Here is a 5,963-nt window from a genome sequence, read left to right on the forward strand (position 1 = left end):
AGTAGTAGTAGTAGTAGTAGTAGTAGTAGTAGTAGTAGTAGTAGTAGTAGTAGAGAAACAAAAGGTGTATTAGGCACATAAACCTAACGGTCGCGAGGTGGACACATACCCCCTGGGACGACAAAGTTCTGTCTGCTCAGTTACTAGTTTTTGAGAAATTTGACTTTAAAACTTTTCAGTTTCACAACCAACATGTCAAGCTTTTTCGAATGCAGTTCTTTGAATATCTTGATAACAACTCTGAATAGTGTTCCTATTTTGATAGAGCATGTCATAGAATATTTGGCTTCTGTCCTTGTGGTCTTAGTAAATCAAAATGGCCAAAAACGTCAGATAGAACTGTGTAATTCTAAGGTAGCGATATTATGTCAGATCAGCAGCACACCAAAGACAACGTTGCAGTAATTGCATTTGGTTTCACGAATAAGAAAGTATATTATCGAGCATCTACACACACAAAAACAAACATACTAACATACAAATTTTAATAAACATACACATTCACTCATACATAGGAGGGCCTGAGGACGGTGTGCGCCCAAAAAGCCATCCTTGCTCTGCCGATCTACGCACTGAACAGACAGGACTGGGTCAAACTGAGGTGAGTTAATATCATTCTGCCGTCAAATTGGGCAAGTGCAGAGATAAGACGGACTGGTCGGCAATTGGGATAAGATTGTAGATACAATCGAGAGGGCAAATTTTTAATCAACAGCAATACAAATGAACAGGCTTGAAGATTATACCAACCAATGACTCTACATGCCCAATAAAACTGACGAGCGCCTGATTCCATAGTATCGCAACACTAATGCAACCCTCCCCGCCCTCCCCCGCCCCTCCCTTCTCCCATACCGGATAGTTTTAAATATTCCAAAGTACACAATATTATTATTGCAGCGCATAACTTGTGATTGTTGTAATGCTCTTACTCAATTTGTTTCCCCTGCAATATTATTATACTCGGTGAAGAAAATACCCAGATGTTGTATCTTAGAAACGGTGTATTTCGTTACCTACATTTTTAATAACACCCTAAAAGCATAACATACGTGCATTATAATTATAGAAATTAAACTGATGCTTAATTATTGTTATTGTTATTGTTACTGTTATTGTTATTGTTTCTGTTGTTATTATTATTGTTTCTGCTATCGTTATTGTTATACGGCGCTTGCAACACAATAAATTCTGTCATATAAGTACCAAAGATTAGAGGTACTACAAGAGAATAACAAAAAGGAGGAAAGATAACGACGAAAGGTGTTTGATAATGAAAAATGGAGCAAACCCCACCAGAGCACCCTCCAACCACCGACAAAGGAGACAAATTTAGGAGTTAGTTCCTATAACTCAATCTATTGAGAGACAAACACCCAGATACCGATTAAGTTTGTTCGTCTTCCGATAAACAGATAGATCTACACAGTGCCCCGGAATGCCCGATCCGAAGTGTTTTGTTAGGAAGGGGTTTCATATAGTAAATGAATTTTAATAAAGTCCAGGTACTTCGAACTGATACCTCTCCCTTTTGTGTGAAAGAGTAACTATAAGGGCTGAGGGATGAGATTTGGATTTTTTTAAAGTTGTTTAAAAAAATATATTTTTAGTAAGTGTTTTACGACACTTGCAACAAAATAAAGTCATATAAGAGCAGAAGATTAGAGGTGTTACAAGAGAGTAACAAACATAGAAAAGGAGGGGAGATAAGGACGACAGATGTTTGATAGGAAAGAAGGAGCAAACCACACCAGAGTACCCGCCAACCAACCATGGGTGGGGGGGTTGAGGATGGAGGGTTACTCAATTATAAATAGTAATATCTATAACCTCTTCGAACTTAACAGAACTGGGCGTGCATTCGAATGGCGAGCTTGCATTGAATACAACATTAGAATAGAGAACTTGCTTGAATACAACGTGGGAATAAAGAGCTTGCGTCAAATACAACATTGGAAGCGCAAACATTTCTCCCATTGAAATACCCAGTCGTTCTGTCTTCTTTGTTACAGGTATATTATGTGATTTGTTATCGCCTATGAACGAATAGTATTTTCCTCAAGTAAAGTAAGGAACTTAGGTCTTTCACATTCAGAACTTCGTAAACATTAAAATTAACGTGTGTAGAAGTGTTTAATTTGAAGTTACAATATAATAAGCTTCCCTTGAGACTTCTTTTTTTATAACGCTATCAGATCTGCTACTGGGGTAATGATATAGATTGTAAAGCGCATAGAGCTTAATTTTGGGCAGGAATTTGAGCTATACAGATTCTATGTGTTATTATCATTATTATTATTATTGTTGTTATTATTATTATTATTATTATTATTATCATTATTATTTTTATCATTATTGTTGTCAGTATTATTATCATTATTATTGTTGTTGTTATTATTATTATTATTATTGTTGTTATTATTATCATTATTATTATTATTATCTTACGTGAGATTGAAAAATCTCTGGTAGACACAACTGATTACAGAGCAATGAAACAAGAGAGATAAGGGGGTCAGAACGTCCCTCCCCACCCCAAAAAACAAAAAAAACAAAAAAACAAAAAAACAAAACAAAAACCTTTCTCATCTTGTCGTCTGCCAGTGACAGAGGCCGTCATTGACAACATTGTCTGCGTGCGTGAAGGGTGTCCTCTGTACAATTATGTCTACCCCTGCCCGTCACTCGTATGTATTAACCAGGGAACTATCAACCCCGTGTCATTAATACTCCCCCCCCCCCTCCTAAGAAATAAAAACAAAACAAATCAAAACAAAAATAAAATTAATGGCGAAAACAGTTGCGCTCGAAATTGTTGACATGAGAATTTAGATCAGAATATAGAATTCACACAAAGTGTGAAGATAACTCACACAGACAATGTAGATAATTCACACATACAAAGTGCTTAATTTGTACATACAGAGTAGATAATTCATACAAATAGTGTTAATGTTTTACTAAATCAGCGTTGATAATTCCTACTAAATGTGTAGAGAATTTAAACACATGTGTAGATCTTACTTTACTTTACTTTTACTCTTTCCTCCTCTGTTACCCTTAAGCGTCGAGGGGAGATTTTCTACGGTAGGCCAACTCCGCAGCTTTTTCAGTTGTGATGTTTTGTTTTCTCGAGGTTTCCTTGACACGGTCGGCCACCTTTTGCATGGCATTCCTCTTCCTTTATAGCCTGAGTGCTTGGTGTTGTAGGCTTTCCAGGCGGGCTGGCCATCAATGTAATGCAGGCAGGACTCGGTGCCGATAGCTGCTCTTACTTCTTCATTTCTCTACCTGTCTCGTCTTGTGATGTTAAGGGTTTTGCGGAGACATTAATTTCATTTTGCATGCAGGGATTTTGTTTTTATGGGTTGTATTTAATGTCCAGGTCTGGCACTGGTAGCATAATGTTGGATGAATCTGTAGATAATTCAATCAAACAATGCAGATAATTAATCCACACAACCAGTGTAGATAATTCACACAAATAGTGCAGATAATTCACAAAAATGTAATAGATTCTTCGAAAAAAAAACAGTGTAGATAATACAAACATTGGAGTAGATATTCCACTCAAACAGTGAGTGTAGATAGTTCAAACAAACGATGTACACAATTTGTAATTATTAAGTTGACATAAAGATTCTAAGATTATTAAAGGTTTAGAAGTAATTACAAGTATCACTTCAAACGAAATACCAATGATAACATTGTACTGGTGAAGGTTGGAGATATTCGTAAGGAAAAGCGATATACAACTAATTAATATAATATATACCATAATTGTTTTTCTCAATTGAAATAGTATGCATGTACATGTATTTTTAGCGCCACATCTCTGCCATCACATCTTTCGTAATCAAATCTATTTTCACAAGCACTTACGTGTATTTAGCTGGGTTTTTAAAAAAATCAAGGCCTTGACTAACACCAGGTATAGGCAAGATATGTTTGACATACATGTGAAGATGTTATAAATACTTCTCGTAACTGTTTTGACCACCAGTTCTGATTCCACAAGTGATGTTTCAGGACTTTGCTAATAATTTTAGGCGTCCGTGACTTATGGAATTTAGAAAAAAAACCCAACAAAACAGGGACAGTTTTTTTTTAAAAAGCAGAACGTTTTACTTTTACGGTTGCAGGTAAGTGAATAAGAGATCTTTTTTCAAAATTTCTTTCATCTGGGTCCAATTGCTGAACTCGCTCTATATACGGTAGGCTATTCCAAGTTTGTATGCAGAAAACTCTTTTATCGAACCCAATGTTTTAATAACACACATTTCCCGCTCTTATTTTGAAAATTTGAATAAAATTAATACTGAATTAGGCATAAATGTATGCTGCATACAATTAACATCCAGTCTGATCATGAATCAGATGGATTTTACTGTGTTGTCGGAGATCTCGTAATCACCATAACCATAAACAACATCGTTGTGCTGTCTGCCTTACTTTACTGGGGCGCCTTCTCGAAGAGATAAACTTTTTTGATGTTTTTTGTTCTTGTATCAGTAGGCGAATTTTGCGCGATCTTGTACTGTCTCCGGTTTTGAAGAGAAGTAATAATGATTACGAAATTCGAAAAAAATGGTAGATATTGTAAATACGACTGAACCTTCGAAACATAGTCATCAACTGTAATAATTGTGGGCCCAAGGGTAAGATTTCGTTACAGCCTTACATCTCTGCCACAAACTACCACAATTGCGGAAATTAACGATTCGAGTCTGCACAAAGGGAGAACCCTCGAACTACAATTATCTATTGTTCAACTTCCCTTTGATCTCAGATTTTCGGAAATCCTTCGAAAGAAGAGTTCCTGCGTAATCGAAATGCCCTTAGAGTGATCGTTGTTGAACTCGATACCGATTGAAATAAAGGGGAAATGAGTTGAGAAGTGAATAGAGGCCTACTTTTTTGTTTTTTGAAAAACTGAAATTGAAACAAGAATTTAAAAAGTTTCAAGATTATTCGATTAAATGTCTCGTTTTTGAATCAAGAAAAAGCATTAGTTCTGTGTTAATCATTGACTTACTGTCATTTCATGTACTTCAAGTATGAACTACAAAAAGTTCAAAGTTCGTAAAAAGCTTTGACTCCGTCGTTCGAAGGATCCCGTTGCCATTAGCTCGTTGTTCGCATGCTGTACCCATGATGTACAACATGGCGCTGAGCTAGCTCAAGAGTCATTCCGGAGATCATTCTTATCTAGAGAGAACTTTCAGATTGCGTAATCTTGTTACGTGTACAATGGTGCATGTTTACGTAATTTTGTATTCATTACATCTTCTCTGACCTTGACTTCGAGTCTTCAAACTCTGGATTTCCAGTGGTCATGTCTTATTCAGAATGTTCTCGGACAGTGTACTAGACGGGACTTTTTAAATGTAGATGCCCAACGTCTCCATCGACACAATATATTTTTTAATATTTAAGAAACGGGCTTCAACATTTTACGCCTTCTTCAACACAGGTTAGATCATCTAAGAAGCTATTGCTTCGACCTTGTATGTCAGGCCAACGTTTCATCAGAAAGATTAAGATATTCGATACCAATTTTCACAATACGAGAATTGAACGCAGGTCTTCGGTGTGTGACGGCGAAGCGCCTCATCGCTACACCACAGATGCCGGTACTTTTCTGTTTAAAAAGATTGTTCTTTGTGCTGCATTTCAAGAATTATTTGATGAATAAAACTCTACGTTTTTCTTTAAAGAAAACAAAAAGGACAGAATTGGGGATAATATTTTTAAAAACCCAATAAGAAGTGTAACAGTACCATAAGTATTTATACCCACGAGTTCACCGACTATAATGTGTAGTAGTATGCTAGTCATGCTTCAATGATTTTCTAAAAATGTCTTTTGTTTATCACGTATGGAGAGAGAGATCGTCAAATGACTGCTCATGGATGAAGAAAACACTTGAATCCGTTTAGAAAATGGGGGAAGTTGGGTGGGGG

Source organism: Aplysia californica, unplaced genomic scaffold, assembly GCF_000002075.1.
Source record: "Aplysia californica isolate F4 #8 unplaced genomic scaffold, AplCal3.0 scaffold00329, whole genome shotgun sequence".
In the NCBI taxonomy this organism is placed as follows: domain Eukaryota; kingdom Metazoa; phylum Mollusca; class Gastropoda; order Aplysiida; family Aplysiidae; genus Aplysia; species Aplysia californica.